Genomic DNA, 18,077 nt, shown 5'->3' with positions numbered 1-18,077 from the left:
GCCCCGTTACATGTCGATGTATGGTGGTGCACCTGTAGGCAACAGGACTCCTGAGTCTCCCGCATGATGGTATTCGGGGATGTCAAGCCAGACAGGTCTCTGAGGTAGCGCCTCCACCTCATCAGGATCTATGCGTATGCAAGTAGATGGTCCTGATGAGGAACTCCTTCTTGGTGGTGAGGGCCCCAGGAGAGTAATTGTAGACTCACACCATGGGCTTCTCGTTAAACAAGCCATATTTATTGTGCGTGGTGATAAGGGCCAGCTGCCCCTCACAGTCCTTGTCTCAGCCGCACATTGTTCCGTGATTCCCTTTAAAAGGTATGCCCTCCCAATGGAGTGGGATTCCCTCTCCCGCAGGGAGATCACCCCTGTGCCAGGTCCCTGGACACAGTTGGCCTTCTCTGGCTAGATATAGAACGATGTCACTAGTTACTGCACTAGTGGGCACCTTGAACTTGCTGCTTCACCTTGTAACATCAACCCGCAGCAACCACACGCACTAACTTTAGGCAGTGCAGTGCCTTATATACATCAGGAAGCAGGCACATCTCTGATGTCACTAACTAGGGACTCAGAGCATGTAGCCACTCCCATCCATACATAGGGCACCTCACCAGGGTGTGAGGGCAAACCTCCATGATTACTGCTGGCATTCCTGTAACTTACCAGGTTTCACTGCCAGCAGGAGAGATGACTGTAAACATTGTTATGCATGTCTACACAATATTCATGCAAGCTTCCTTAGATTTTTATGTTTCCACGTAAATGCTCATGTGGTACACATATTCAACCTAAACCAGCATGTTTGGTATCTCTTGGAACAAGTAGCAGTTTAGGAAACTGCTCGTTTTTCTAATAATAATTAACATCATATATTTTGTATGTATTTCAAGGGCAGACAAGTTCAGCATCAAAAAAAGAAATGTGGGATCAAATAACATTGGCTGTGTCTGCGTGTGGGAATCATGTCAGGGACCGGGCGAATTGTCGGAAGAGATTCGATGATATCAGGGCAAACTTAAAGAAAAAATCCAAGCACAACGTATGCATGCTTCTGCCACTGGAGGTGGACCACCAGCACAAGCTCTAATGTTAACTCCATTGGAGGAGCAGATGCGGGAAAAATTTCTTCCTGTCATCGTGGAGGGTTTGCCAGGGGACAGAGATATCGGAATTTATTCGGCTCAATTTCCACCAGGTGACAAATGTTACTGTACTACGCGTGTCGTATGTTACAGTTGTTATCTATATTTCTGGTGAAACTTATAGTTTCTTCCCAATATAAGCATGCCTACATATAAATCTGTATATATGTCTCTCTCTATCTATCTATATATATATTTATATATAGTTGTCATAAAAAAACAACTAAATATTATATATATATATCTATGTGTGTTTGGAAACATGTATTGACTCAGCTATCGTGGATGACATCATTATGAGTAAACATACACAACTTGATCAGCATGAAGGGATTATGTGTAATGATCTTCCAAATAACACACACTGCAACCTTCTACTTTACAAAGCATTCAACATCTTTGCCCTATAGTTGAAAGCTGAATGTATGTGTGAATCTTTTTAGAAATGTCACAAATTTAAAAAGTCATCATCCAAGTTCCTAAAGAAATCCAAAATGTAAACAGGACATTAAAAGCACTAGTTCTGAATGTAAGCCAAGAAAATCAGTTTTGGAGTACAGCAAGAGAACAACAATTCCACTTTACCCCATCAGAGGATGGATCTTTACATGCTGCTACTTTTTCTCCAGAGTCATCAGTTCTTCATTCCCCAGTTATGGATGATACCGGTACAGTAGGTGCAAGTTCTGTGCAGGTCCCTGTCAACATCCAACCGCTTACATATGTTCAAAATATGGAACCAACACCTACAAATGAGACACGCAAAAGAAAGTTAGGGCAACAATTACTAATAACCAGCTTTTGGAAGAAGATTAAAACACAAAAACAAGAAAGTGCTCCACCATCACTCTGGCAATGTTTATCAAGTGTTTCACAACTGCCACAGCCCACACCCAGTGCCCCTGAACTGCCACAGAGCACACCCAGTGCCCCTGAACTGCCACAGCCCACACTTAGTGCCCCTGAAGTGCAACAGCCCACACTTAGTGCCACTGAAGTGCCACAGCCCACACCCAGTGCCCTGAACTGCCACAGCCCACACTTAGTGCCCCTGAAGTGCCACAGCCCACACCCAGTGCCACTGAACTGCCACAGGCCAGTACAAGTGGTACAGTTAAGGCCAGAGTACTTGGCAGAGGGAAAAAACAAACACAACTGCCAACAAGCAGGCCTGTGACTCGCTCTCAAAAGGATAAACAAAAATAAATAAGTACATTCACTAAATTGTTTGGTGTACTGGTGTTGTTTACTGCAGACTATTTCATGCATAGTGTATGTATGATCATGTACAGATGCTTGATAACATTCAAGTATGTCCTTGTACACATGAATGTTTATAAATGCTCACTGACTGAATGAAGGCATATTTTATAACATATGAATATCTATTAATCATCAGTTGATTCATGGTATAACATTATTACACACTTGGCATGCTAATGGAAGATGACATTCACTTAGCTCTTGTTCAAGATGAGATGTATCTGGGTTATTTTTGTAATGTAGATAGTCATTTCATGCTAATATTATTGACATACAACTTTAAGTAAGTACCCATAAAACAGCATACATTTTAATGTTATGTTTTCTTGTTTCTTAACTCTGTAAGACATTACTTACCTTAATCTTCTTCCATAGTTCATAATGTTGGCATGTGATCATGTATGATTTGTGGTTACAATAACAGATCTGTAAGGCTGTATGAATATATCTGTAGTCTCTCTGTATCTCTATCTATATATGTATACACACCCACACACACATTGTTTGTGTGTGTGTGTGCGTATATATATATATATATACAGTGTTCGACAAACCTATACATTTGCTCGCGCCGGGCGAGTGGATTTAACATCTTGGCGAGCTCCTATTGGCCCAAGCAGCACACGTGTGGTACTAGGTGGCGAGTAGATTTTTTTTGTTCAGCGAGTAGATTTTTTGGTGATTTGTGACAAATCACCAAAAAATCTACTCGCCACACAAAAAAATCTACTCGCCACCTAGTACCAAACGTGTGCTGCTTGGGCCAATAGGAGCTCGCCACGATGTTAAATCCACTCGCCCAGGGCGAGCAAATGTATAGGTTTGTCGAACACTGTATATATATATATATATATATATATATATATATATATATATATATATATCTGCCAGTGTTGTCAGCAAACAGGCCTTGTGTTAATGAGATATAAATATTAGGACACTTGCTACAATTATGGTATCAGTATGAGTGAGCCCCTAATTCACTCAGCTGTATGTAACTTTGAATATGATTACAATAAGGCCTACTTACACACATCTATGCCTTTAGTTTTGCACTCTATATATAATATATATATAATCAGAATGAATAGTACAGGCCTTCATGGCTGCAAAGAGGCCTTGTTTGCTGTTAAATACAACTTCTACACAGCTGACTCAATTAGGCCCTCAAACATACTGACCCAGTAATGTTAAAAACTTTAATGAACTGTTAAGATAATTACAACAAGGCCTGTTTGCACACAACAAGGCCTTCAATGTAGCAATATCTATATGTATCTATATATCTATATATATATAGCAACTGTAAATATTACTGTATGTTCATTTGCATGTCTTACACACACACAGACATATATATTTATAGTATATTTAAATATATATATATATATATATATATATATATACACAATATATACTTAAATATTTATATATATATATATTTATATATTTATATATATCTAATTATATATTTATTTATATATATATCTATATATATCTATATATCAAGAGAGACAAACACAGAGAGTCAAAGAGAGAGAGAGAAACAAAGAGAGAAAGAGAGACAGAAAGAGAGAGAGAAAGAGAGAGAGAGAAAAAACAGAAAAAGAGACAAGGAGAGAGATGTGTGTATGGTTAATTTTAGCTGAGTGTAAGTAGAAATCTGTTCATCATAGCACTGTAGACGATTGCCTAAGCCGAAAGTAAAGTTTAGATTCCTGTGAAAAGAGGGTATCTTAGACAAAGAATTTCAGCCAATTATTGTAACAAATTTCTTGTGGGAGAAAACCTAGGCGTATAACTGTTAGGTTGTATTATAACCTTGGAAAAAAAACGCGAAGATAACATGTAACTATTCACACATTCAGCAGACATCCGTATGCGTTCAACTTAGACACTGTACACTTGAATAGAGAAGAAATGACAGGAGCTTCCACATTGCACAGCCATCCACGTAAATCATACACATTTTTGATTTATGAAGCAATCGAGTCAACGCCACAGAAAAAGGCAACCGTGGTGGAAATCTATGACTTGATCCCAAAAAAATATCCATACTACCAAGAACCAGCCAAAGAAAGAAATTTTAAAACTTCTGTACATTTCACTTTATCCGCAAATCAATGTTTTGAGCGTCTCCATGATCGCCAAGACCAACGATATGGATGCTGGGATGTTGCTTCATCATTTAAACTTACCATGGAACTTAGAACATATCTTCGGTTAAATAGCATATTTTTGCCTAATACCAATTACATTGAAGCCGCACAGACTGTCGCGTCTGCTGATATACCTGCACCGTCCATTCATCAAGACCAGATGCAAGATGGACATAACTACTATGATATGTATCCAAACTTATATGGCCAATACGTATGTGGATGTGAAAAACACCAACAACTGTACGTACCTCCGGACGTCTTGTTTGAAGAAGCCACTGCAGATCCATATGATGTAGGTTAACACAGGTACCCAGCAAGCTCAAACTCCCACACCCACCACAAAGTGAATATATATTTATGTCAACCAGAGAGCTACTGAGCGTAGCAATTGTATATAACAAGAGACAGGGGGTGCCCAATGCTGCATCCAATTGACAAAACATATAAAGTAAAATACTTCAATAATAATAATTGGTTATTTAGTTAACCCTTTGGCCAAAGGCGTCATAAGCCTGCATACCAACGTCAAGGTATAACCAAAATAATGCAGGTCCTACACTACACTGTGAACCCTTCCTTTTACCTCTGTGAGAGGGGAAAACCATAATGGGTCTTGATCCTACAGCAAGTGAAATGACCTTCCGACTTGGAAGCTCCTTGGACTTTCAGCTACACGGACAATTCACAGGCTTCCATCTGCATGCAGACCCTTGCCTGTATTCATCTGCCACAGAGCGCTGCTGTCATTTGCCTGCGTCCCACGTTGTCATTGTGCACGTGGTGACGCATGTTCCGGCTACACGCGGTCCGGCGTGCCTGCCCAGCTGAGACCTGAGCAGAGAAGGGGAAGGAGAAACCCCGTTGGAAGCTCCTGTGTCCCGTGGGATCGCTGCTGAGTTTGGGAGCTGACATCTACCATCACGAGAGGGGATACTCTCTGAATTATCCACTGCTCATTTACCACCAGAGTCTGGTAAGCGGCCAGCTTAGCCAGTGTTGGTGTGCACATATATACCTTTTTAGTGTTTATTATTCATTATATATTGAATTGTCTTATTAAATGTTTTTATTGCTCATCAGTCATCTGTTTGTCTCAGCCATCGTTGTCTATATGTTTTAGTATGTTTGTATTTTAGGAGGTTTTATTGTATTACACTATGTTTGTTTTTTTATCTTTTACATGATTTGACCGTCTTCGTGAGGAGATCCCCAGAGGACACCATTTCTATCTGGTTGTATATATTTTGATTCAGGCTTAGCGCCATAGATATAACATTTTCTTCAATTATTATTATTGAAGTATTTTACTTTATATGTTTTGTCAATTGGATGCAGCATTGGGCACCCCCTGTCTCTTGTTATATACAATTGCCACGCTCAGTAGCTCTCTGGTTGACATAAATATATATTCACTTTGTGGTGGGTGTGGGAGTTTGAGCTTGCTGGGTACCTGTGTTAACCTATGTCTCTTTGGAGGCTGTGGCACCTCCCCCCAGAGCTCACTCCTCCTCCTTCACCCTTTTAACTTGGAAGGTCATTTCACTTGCTGTAGGATCAAGACCCATTATGGTTTTCCCCTCTCACAGAGGTAAAAGGAAGGGTTCACAGTGTAGTGTAGGACCTGCATTATTTTGGTTATACCTTGACGTTGTATCCAAACTTATATGGCCAATACGTATGTGGTTGTGAAAAACACCAACAACTGTACGTACCTCCGGACGTCTTGTTTGAAGAAGCCACTGCAGATCCATATGATGGCCTCACGGAGATGTGTCTGGTTCAGAATTCAACGGTTGCCTCAACCATGGATGATACTGTTGTGCCTTCCTGGAGCGAGTTGTTTCAGCCAAATCAGTTTTGACTTCTACAAGAATGGTAAATGCAAATTTCGTTATGCCTTTACTCAAATGATATATGTGTACATTAATAATATACACAATTTGTTAGCCAAATGAGTGGATACAGCTTAACACTGCAGACAGCCTTACATGTAGCGTGCACAAAGACATTATTTCCTATAACAATATACTACATGACGAACCATTAGTACACATTGGTGACGGAGTCCTAAATCATAGATTATTATCACTTTTAAAGTATCAATTCAACATGTTACACTAACTGTAACACACACACACACCTCATTGTTTAGCATTCAACATAAAAAAACAAAGTGTCGCCCACATATGACGTGGGAACGTGGTCATGTCCCAAGGTGTCCTTAAAAAGGTTACCGATGCAAGGCCCACAAACAACCGACGTGCGCACGTGAAACATTATTGGCTGTGCCTGTAGCTTATTGTTACAGTAAGTGCAGTGTGTCATGCACGCGCGTCGGTGGTGCGGTGCGTGCACAGCGCTGGAGGTCAATGTTCATTCAGTGGGAGGGGTGTTTGCATGCATTTCACGGTGCCTTAACATGATGTCACACGTATTTTGTTCGCTCATTGCCTGATCGTCCGTTTTGGCCATGGGCACACGTCCGTTTACAAAGTTTAGATATGTACACTGGCGACACACTTTATTCGAGCTCGGCTAGTCCCACAAATTCGGGTATACTCGGGTGTATTGAGGTTTGTGACTGTTTTCTGCCCGAGTGCATTGCGTTATTTTCCAGGCAGGGATTGAAGCATTTTATTCCCGCTGGCTGCAATATTGCACAGTATATATATATATACTGCATTACAATTCATGAATTTATGCCATCTGGTAGACACGCGAAGCATTGCAGCCTATTAAATCCTAATCATTATCATTTAACAGATCAGCCGCCCGTCAGCCAGGCATGAACCATGGCTGGGAAGGCAAACGCAACGGGGCTTGTCTGAGGTGAGGAGCGGCGCATTCCAGGTATCTGCCAGGTACAAACTGGGCATTTGCTCGAATAAAGTGTGTCGCAGCAGTACGTGTGTAGAAGTGAATTTGTTTTGCTTCCATATCATAACTTTCAGCCATGATATGCGTACTGCTAGCAGCACCATGGAGGGACATGTATTGAACGCACAGCGTACACATCGTTTTGCGCATGCGCTAAGACTTAGTTCACACATTCGTGACGTGCGCGCGCAACAGACGTTGTGCGCGCAAATTATTATGTATACAGGCACCGGAACAAACATTTCAGTAGTAATGCCAGCAATGCCATTTGAAAAATGAGATAGTTCTGTATCTTTAGTTTTATCCTTGCAGTTTAAAGATATACGTAACTTATGCGTGAATATCCACAATCATATAGAGATGTGTTAAGCGTTGTCATGCTGAAACATAGATACATGTGCCATCTTTGAACATCATGTGTTTGCTGTATTTCACAGATGTCGAGGATGAATACATGGGACCAATGTATGATTTCAGATGGGACAATCGTTATATTAGATGATTGTGACGACTAGCGAACAACTATTATAATAAATATGTAACAATGCTTTCAATGATTGGTGCGCAGATTAACAATCACTACATAATGTTATCCTATTGTGCAAATATTTACTATGCACTTAATTATCATAATGATGTTGCTAAGCACTGAAGTTAGATCTTATATTCATACATTTTAAATTTCTACTAACATTATATGTATTGTCGTGTGATATATGCTACCCACATTATCACTCAGCAAACACATTAATCTACTATATATTATATTCTCATGTGTGACTTGTCAAAGAATGTAAATGCTACATAACAACATGTAGACATTGTTTCTGAACATACACAATAACAATAGGGAGGTGATAAAAACTTTTTAGTCGTGTGAATGTTATATTATCACCTAGGTTGTAGTGGTAACCTAACATGCATGAGCTAATGAATGTTAGGTACAGATCATTAAACCATGAACATTTGTGTGTACATTTAATTCACATGAGTAACTATAGTTTAGTGTTATTAGTAAACGTTCAACACATACATAGCTAAGTGACGCCGATGATAAAAACAACATTATTATGTAGGTTTATATTATTTCTGGTAGAAATACATGCATCACACCAAAACTAAAACACACACACACACACACTATGTTGCTGAAATGTGTGCGTATGTAAATGTCTACTTCATTTATGTTCATATGTTGACAGTAGTTATAAAGGAAAAAAGAAAGAATTGCCGGCGCCAAATCAGTCCTTTAAATAATAATAACTCCGAATAAAAACCAAACCGTCTCTTGAAAAGTCCCAAAAGTGTCCTTGAACAGATAGGCAGTGAAGGGGTCAACGAACGGCTCACACCAAATGGTAGTGCAATATGTGAAAAAGAGAAGAAAACAGACAGTACGCCAAAAAAGTTGACATTAAAACATTAAAAACTCACACATGACAAACATAACACACAATGACAGACAGACACTAGCAAGGCTATAATCCTAACAAAAAGCTATTTATTAACATAAAAATACTGGGTTCCGGAGGATACAGCACTTAGGTCCAGAGGGGTAAAATTGAAACCCTACTAACAGGACAGTGGATGGTAAAAGCAGTAAAGCTGAAGATCGCTCAGGTGCTCTTCTCTGATGATAACTGGAGCTCCTTTAGGGATTGCCTCATGTGGGGGATGGATGTTGAGTTGCACGAAAACCGAAACTTCCGGGTGGATGTGAAGTCACACGCCGCGGTGTTACCGTAATCGCTGCTCCTCTTCCTCTCCTTTCCCCCCACAGCCTACACAACTGCTGCCAATATCCTCCACAACCAAACGAACAGCTCTAAAAACAGGATAATCTCCCTGTTTTCGTTAGTAGTTATAAAGGATCATGATCATTATGAATAAGTAACGTGAATGAAATAAAAATATAACTAAATTGTCATTGTGTTGAATGATTTAGGAAAAGTTGAGAATCCAAGGAACTATACAGTGGCGACCGCCTTTAGTCTAAATCGGCTAGATCCGCGATTTTCAGATAATCCCGGTTATGTGCGGTTCTGTGTCATTTTCGCCCGGAGTGAACTGCGTTATTTTCGCTGTCTGAAATACAGCAATGCCATGTAAAAACTCAAAGGGGGCGTTTGCGAGCTGTTGTCTTGGAAGTCTAATACCTTCACGGTTCAACCTACGTCAGTACACAGTCTGTGTGTGCGTGCGCAGTAATTGTAAATTTGCATATTTAAAGTATACATGCATTTGCAGTGCTGTGCTGCTGTACGGTATGTCTCATTTGAAAATTGTTGAAACGCATAGGTGTGTACAGTACTGTAACAGTGTCACATTTCGGCATACAGTATACAGCGCTCTCCCCTAGCTCAGGATTATTAACTGCACTGCAGGGTATTTCAACTTCTTATCTTCTGTGAAATGCAGTACATCTCTTCCACACCATTCCTTTGAACGTGTGTCTGGTTTGAATCACATTCCTTCTTGACAGCAGGAAGTTTCTGCGCATGTGCCTGTAACTTCGCCCACCACTGCTTGCTTGCCAGAGTGAGTGACCAAAAAAAAAATTACAAATTAAAAAAAAAAATTATTGTCATTTTTTTTTCTCCACAAGCCTGCAAAAACCATCTTACTGTATTACGATATTCAATCTGTGCTGTACAGTAGCTTTTGACTGCGACCCTGTGCGTTTGACTGCACACGGTTGATTTGTGTGCTTTTTACGTACTGTATTTGGGGGTGTATTATTATGATGAACTGCCTTTTGAAATTAAATTATGTCTTTAGCTTTGAACTTCATGTGCCTGTCTTTAATTTTTGGAATCTTGCCTTTGTGTTTTGAATCCGTCCATAGCCGAGCTTGAAAGCTTCACTGCACCTGCGTGTACTCTAAGCCTCTTCGAGATGGGAGCTAGCTGCTTACTGCGCATGAGTCACCCATCCCCCCCTCTCCACAGAGTAATTCGACAGACACTTCCACAGAGTCATTCATTTTCTGAAGTTAGTCGTTGTGTTTTTAATCCGTCCCTAGCTGAGCGTCAATCGCCTCACTGCGCCTGCGTGTACTCTAAGCCTCTTTGAGATGGGAGCTAGCTACTTACTGCGCATGAGTCACCCAACCCCCCCTCTCCACAGAGTCATTCGACAGACACCTCCACAGAGTCATTCATTTTCTGAAGTTAGTCATTGGGTTTTTAATCCGTCCCTAGCCGAGCGTCAATCACCTCACTGCGCCTGCGTGTACTCTAAGCCTCTTTGAGATGGGAGTTAGCTGATTACTGCACATGACTCACCCAACCCCCCAAACCTTTGAGGCTTTGTTTATGGTAACGCTTTGGAAAATCCCTTCTCGAATTTGAAATGTAAATCTGATGTCCACAGCATTGTGAGAATTGAGTGTAAAAAAAAACCATTAACTGATTCATGTTATTTTGTCATTCATTCTTATACTGTAGGGGTGGGGGGGAGGGGGTGTGGTTGTTGTCAATGATTATGATTACCAGGAATGTGAATAAATATTTATTTTATTTCATCAGGAACAAAAAAATACAAATATAAAAATAATCATGAATAATACATAATGCAGTCTTTATTACGTTCTTTTGGCAGATTGAAATTGGATAAACATTTACAAAACATTTGTAAAACATGGAAAAACATGAATTATGCACATTTATAAGAATATTATTTAATAATATATATATACTGTAATGTATTTTTTATATATATATATATATATATATATATATATACACACAGTATACATAGTAATATTATTTTTTCCGCCTTTATCTTGTTCCTCATTCTGTGTACAGTACAGTAGTTCATTGAGAGAGGAGAGGTTTTGTATACATCAATACTGCTGTTTATATACTGTACATTTTACTGTACAAAACAGATTAGACTGGACACAAAACCCCACCTCCCCCCAGGTCACCCTTTTTTCCTGAAACGACAAGAAAACAAATAATTAGTGCAGTTACAGTATGTGCGTACTGTATTATGGCATTGTGTGATGTGTAGTACTACTGTAGATGGCTGGTGCTGCTTTCTCTGGAAATAAAAAAATTGAGCAGTTAGTAGGCAGTTACTGTAGTACTGTCAAACTAGTCTAAACTGGAACTACTGTATACTCAGACTACTGTTAAATACTGTTTACTGTAACCTGATGGCTGGTGCTGCTCTCTGTAAAGAAAAAACTGTAACTACTATATACTCTGACTATTGGGAAAGAAAAAATCTGTGCCATACTTACCTGTGTCATACTGTACTTACAATACCACAGCACAGTACTACTTTCCTGATGCTTGCCGATTACGCGCGATGACAATGGGCAACACAGTGGCAATATGGTCTATATATTTATTGCAGCGTTCCACGGTGAGTACATTGTTCCAAAAACTCATTATGCCTTTCAACAACTCGTCCTTTTTGGAGGGTTTCGCCACTTTCCGGATATGGTCCTTCAGCTGATGCCAGACCATTTCGATCGGATTGAAGTCTGGCAATCTGCCATTGGAAAAAAAGGACAATTAGTTTAAGAGATACAGTACACAGTAAAAACAGTGGGGGAAAAAATGAGACACGGTCTACTGCACTTACTCCGCTGGCGGCCTCATCCAGTTGATACCGCGCTCAAGGATATGCGCTGTTGACGCGGTGTGCTTTGGATCGTTGTTCTGGTAGAAGCGGTGACCATTGGGGAACTCGCGTGTGATATATTGCACTATCTCAGAGACAATGTTGTCTTGGAAGAAAGCTTTATTCATTATTCCTATAGCAAGAAAAGAAAAGTGCTCAAAAAACGGCACAATAGTACAGTACAGTGAATACAGTAAGGTTACTTGTAAAGTACAGTGCATAAGGCTACATTATATTTGATATATTTTACCTTCAAAGATGACAATGCATCCTGGTCTACCCCTAAAGATGGCACCCCACACATGCAGCTTTACGGGGTGTTTTGGCCGCGGCTTCAAAGATATGCAGCCTTTTTTGTGGAATGCAAAGCTTGCAAATCTTTCCAGCGACACAGTAGACTCATCAGTGCAGATGCAATCCTGGAAAGTCTCCCCACTGTCGATCCATGCCTGGGCCTGGACCACTCTTTTGATTTTGTTTGCATCCCATATCATGGGGTACGCTCTGTAATGACAAGGAATAAATAATTTTAGCGGTACAGTACAGTTTCCTAAACAACACTTTTACCTCCTGTACTGTCCAGTACTAACCTCACACGTCCATATTTCCATCCAATGCTGCGTCTCATCTTCTTTATGCTGCTCTCGGATACAGTCAGATTGTGCTTTTCCTGCAGAGTATTTTTGACCCATAATTCACTCTTCTCATTATTCTCCTCACTTATTTTGTCCACCAGAAGAGTTGTCTCCCTACAATGTAAAGACAAAATATTTTTTTATTAATATGCAGCAATATAAAATTTATATATAAATATAAATATACAAAATATATAGTGTTGTACTATATACTATATATACAAAATATATATACTGTTGTAATATAAATATAAATATACAAAATATATATACTGTACTGATATAAATATAAATATACAAAATATATATAATGTTGTAATATAAATATAAATATACAAAATATATATACTGTTGTAATATAAATATAAATATACAAACAAAAGTATTTTAGCTTCCTCAATCTCACCGATATTTGGTGGTTTATAGCATATCCCTACAACCATTTTTTTTATATTTTTACCTCCACTGCTAATTTTTATTCACATGGTTTCTACATTTTCATCATTCCCTTCGTAAACATCTTCCCTTATTATAGGCTTTAGATCCGGTTTAACATTTAAACATAGTCCACCTCCTCTTCTATTTGCTCGATCCTTCCTAAAAAGGGAATAACCCTCTAAATTAACTGCCCAGTCATGAGTTTCATCCCACCATGTTTCAGTAATGCCTAGGATATCATACAGCTCCCTTGCAGCTATTAATTCAAGCTCCCCCATTTTATCTGTCAGGCTTCTTGCATTAGCAAGCATGCATTTCAGTTTTTTATCAGCCTGTACTATTATCTTATCTGCTCCTTCCTTTCTGCGCCACCTTGGTTTAGTCTTTAGACGTTTTCTAGTATTATCTGTATGAACTATTGGTGTGTCGCTGCTTGTCAAACTCGCTCTTGCCCATATTCTGCATCCAAAACCCCTTGTTTCCTCTTTTATTGTATTTAGTTCGTTATCTGTTTCATTTCCCTCCTCCCTCCATCCTAGTTTAAACTCTCCTCCAACCTATTTAACATTCTCCGCCCTAGCACAGAAGATCCCTCTTCATTGAGGTGCAATCCATCCCTAGAATATAGATGGCACCTCTCAGAAAAGGAGTCCCAGTGCTCTAAAAACCTAAAACCCTCCTTCCTACACCACTTTCTTAGCCTTACATTAACCTCCCCAATCTCTGACTGTCTCCCTGCGGCAGCACATGGCACTGATAGTATTTCAGAAAATACTACCTTGGAGATCCTTGCCTTAAGCTTTTGGCCTAGATCCCTGAAATCATTTTTAGGACCCTCCATCTTTCTTTAACTTTGTCATTGGTGCCAACGTGTACCAAGACCACCTGGTCATTCCCAGCCCCCCCCCCCCGCACCCCCAACAATCTGTCTACCCGGTCTGCAATGTGCCGAACCCGAGCACCCGGGAGACAACAAACTGTTCGGTTCATGGGTCATGGCAACAGATTGCCCTATCTACCTTCATAATAGTGGAGTCCCCTACCACCACAATCTTTCTTTGTATCTGAGCATCCTGAGTCCCCACTGTGCTGGAGGAACTGTTCCCCTGACTGCTAGAGAAATCAGTCTCCCCCAGCCTTGCCATTTCTGCCCTGACACTCCCAATATCTTCACTCAATATGGCAAATCTATTGGGATGGGTCAGCTCAGAAATGACCTGCCTCTCCCTATTGTCCCTGCTTTCCTTTCTAACTGTTACCAAGCTACCTACCTGCTCCTCACTAACAGCAACCAAGCTACCTACCTGCTCCTCACTAACAGCCCCACCATCTGCACCACTAGTCGAAGCAAGGGCCTGCTCAGTGAGCTCTAAAACCCTTTCAAGATTGCCAATGTCCCTCAATATTGCAAAGGTCCTCTTCAGATCAGCAATCTCTGACTGTAAAGAGACCACCCACTCACACTTCTCACAGCAGTATGCTCCTTGGAACAGCTGCTTCAAGTGCACATAAATGTGGCAAGATGTGCATTGAGTGGAATTTTCAATCCAGCTCATTATAGCAACTATGAAGTTTATAAGTATTAACAATAAACTGTACTCCAATATACTATACCTGGTTTAACCGCTTCCTTGTTCAGACTGTTTCTGGATCTAACTGTACACTTCAAACAATCAGCACTTAAATCAACCACACTGATCAGTATATGCAAGCTCAGAATTCGTTATAAGCCTCTGTTTAAATAGGGACACCCACCAGGTGTGCTAGGTTAGCAATCAACTAACCAAACCCACTGCAGGTGTGTTAGGTTAGCAATTAACTAACCACACCGACTCTGCCTCAGGCAGGAGAAAGGGGAAAAAAAGTTACAGGCTTCAATTACCACACACTTTAAAAATAAATTAACCCACTGCACACTCCCCAAATTCAGCCACCCCTGCTAGTATACACTAGTATATACAGCACTTCCATTTGCTTCTTGATCTAACTGTACACTTCAAACAACTAGCACTTAAATCGACCCCACAGATCAGTATACGCAAGAATATTGTATTATTTTCAAAACTAATTGCATTATTTTAGTCATCGTTTAATCATTGTTTTCATCTTTTTTTGCAGATTTTGACAGGCCAATGTACATCAACACCATATTAATCTAGGAATCATATCCAGTGATAATGAAGGTAATGTATGCATTCCATTCAATTGTCAATACCTTTATTGTACATGTGTTCCATACAGTTCTTACCAACGCTAGTGCGTTTCAACAAGGTTCCATAGAACACGTATGCACAGAAACTCAATGACATGCATGTGCATTCCTTACAAGTTCTAGTGTGCATGCATGTGCAGAAATTCAATTAAAAGCATACTGCACCGACACACTTTATTCGAGCAAATACCCAGTATGTACCTGGCAGATACCTGGAATGCGCCGCTCCTCACCTCTGACAAGCCCCGTTGCGTTTGCCTTCCCAGCCTGGGTTCATGCCTGGCTGACGGGCGGCTGATCTGTTAAATGATAATGATTAGGATTTAATAGGCTGCAATGCTTCGCGTGTCTACCAGATGGCATAAATTCATGAATTGTAATGCAGTATATATATATATATACTGTGCAGTATTGCAGCCAGCGGGAATAAAATGCTTCAATCCCTGCCTGGAAAATACCTCAATGCACTCGGGCAGAAAACAGTCACAAACCTCAATACACCCGGGTATACCCGAATTCGTGGGACTAGCCGAGCTCGAATAAAGTGTGTCGCCAGTGTACAGTATGCGTTCCATACAAGTTTATCGGTAGCGCGATCCATACAAGTTTATACACACAGTGTAATTCCTGCATCTATTTATTCTTGATTATTAATAAATAACATTCTCACTATAATTTTACAGGTTAAACTGCACAAGAGACAGCCTGAAGATGTCGATTGAAGAAGATTGTATTGCTGAAAAAAAGATTGTTGTCAGGTTCATCCCTGACATGTTTTAGTAGCTCTCATTCTTAATCTGCAGTTCCATTGTATATCCACCAGACATGCTGCTACACCTGGCTTGACTTGGGATCCTTGATTTCAGACCCTCTCTGGCTGCCTATACAAACTTTCTTTTCCTGCTAATAAGTGTTTTACCGGTTCACACTATAGACTAGCTTATTCTCTATGCACTATCTAATTAATATTTACCTGACCTCTGCTTGTGAACTTGATGGCGCCATTTCACTGCCTGCCTTTGAGCCCTGCTTTTGACACCTATGACGCCACTTTGTGGCCTGTTTTGCACCCTGTTTGTGATCCTGTTATGCCTTCACTGCTCGCCTCGCTGGTCTGGCTACTGGGATCAACTCCTGCAGTAGCTCTCCCCTTTGTATTATTTCACCAAGTCTTTGTTATTTATCTCTAAGGCTACGTCCATAGAAGGGGGAGCCGTGCTGAGCAGCGCTGACGCTGATGCTCGTCTGCTCGGTCAGGAGCGATTCCGTGGACTGGCAGGCGAGCCAGCATGCGTGATCGGGGGTGGGGGGGGGCGGGGCAGTGATGTCGCCAAGCCAATAGCCCGCGAAGCGCCGACGTCAACGCCACATCGTCGACATCATGACGTCGATGTCATGACGCTGCTTCGTGCTGATTGGGTGTTTCTAGCCGACAGCGCGCTGAGAAACAGTCTGCTGTCGGCTGAAAATCCCAGCGCCTCAGCACGCCTGCGGACGCTCGCGGGAGCCCCCTCTAAAGACATCCTCATTGAGGATGACCGGGCTCCTTGCGGAGCATCAGCGCGGCTCAGCATGACTCCCCCCTCTATGGACGTAGCCTAAACTGTCATTTACTGTAATCTAATTTAAAAATAATCATACTAAAAAAACTTTTTAGTCATCTGAAATTTTTAGGGGAGTAATTGGTGGGTTACTTTGAAATAAATGGGAATAAGAGGTGGGCCACATTTATTTTATATTAATGAGTGCTACGACCTAAAACCGCTAAAACGAAAAAAATTGTGGTCACGGTGCATTCGTGGGTCAGTAGAGGTCACTGTATCTAATCTTCAAAATGCAAGTAATTGCCGGGTTATTTCGACTTCTTTTTTCATGGACATGGAACAGTAAGTCAGATACATCTACAGTATAGGATTCAACAGGTTCCTGAGGCTTGCTCACAACCATGGTTGCAGCAGCTACAGTACTATGTTCTGTATACTATGGCTACTCCCAAGGCTGGTACAATCAGGAAAATCCACTAACAGCTGCCCTTACTTTGTTTGTTTTAGAAACTCATTGACCTATTACAATGAAAAAATACCAGGGTGTATAACGTAATCTACATTTAAAAGTTGAAATAAATTCATATTCAGAAGCTATTCTTAACGGTATTTTAAATGAGCTAAATATAGCAAAAGGTTTATCACATTTGTATTCTGCAAAATCCCAGTTATGCCATGGCTTAGGTTTTAATGAATGCAAGCATTGAAATATATGACCTTATCAAAATGCTTAGTGATTGATAAGTGATCTACCCTTCAGGAGGTCATAGAAAAAAAAACAATTGAGAATATGTACTAGCAATTTCCTTTCTGAGAGTGGTCCATGCTAATTTATTCATTTGCTCCATGTTGATTAATGTTATGCAGCATTTTAAATGTGGGAAATATTGGTTGCTATGTATGGTTCAGACAATTGTTGTTACATTGCTACTAAAAGGTTATTCTCCATTTATTAAACATTTGACACAAAACAAGTTATGATGAGTCAAAAAGTATTTTTAAACTCCTAATTTTCATTAAAAAAAATAAAACATTTAAATAAAATGTTCTTTTAACTAAGTTGTGTTGTCATTTTTCTACACATGTTATATTCGAATGTTGAAGGGTATAGTTAGCTTAACTAATACTTTCGGGGAGAATGACCACTTACAGTAGATAATTTTGCC

Source organism: Ascaphus truei, chromosome 3, assembly GCF_040206685.1.
Source record: "Ascaphus truei isolate aAscTru1 chromosome 3, aAscTru1.hap1, whole genome shotgun sequence".
NCBI classification, from domain to species: domain Eukaryota; kingdom Metazoa; phylum Chordata; class Amphibia; order Anura; family Ascaphidae; genus Ascaphus; species Ascaphus truei.
This window is presented reverse-complemented; position numbering follows the sequence as displayed.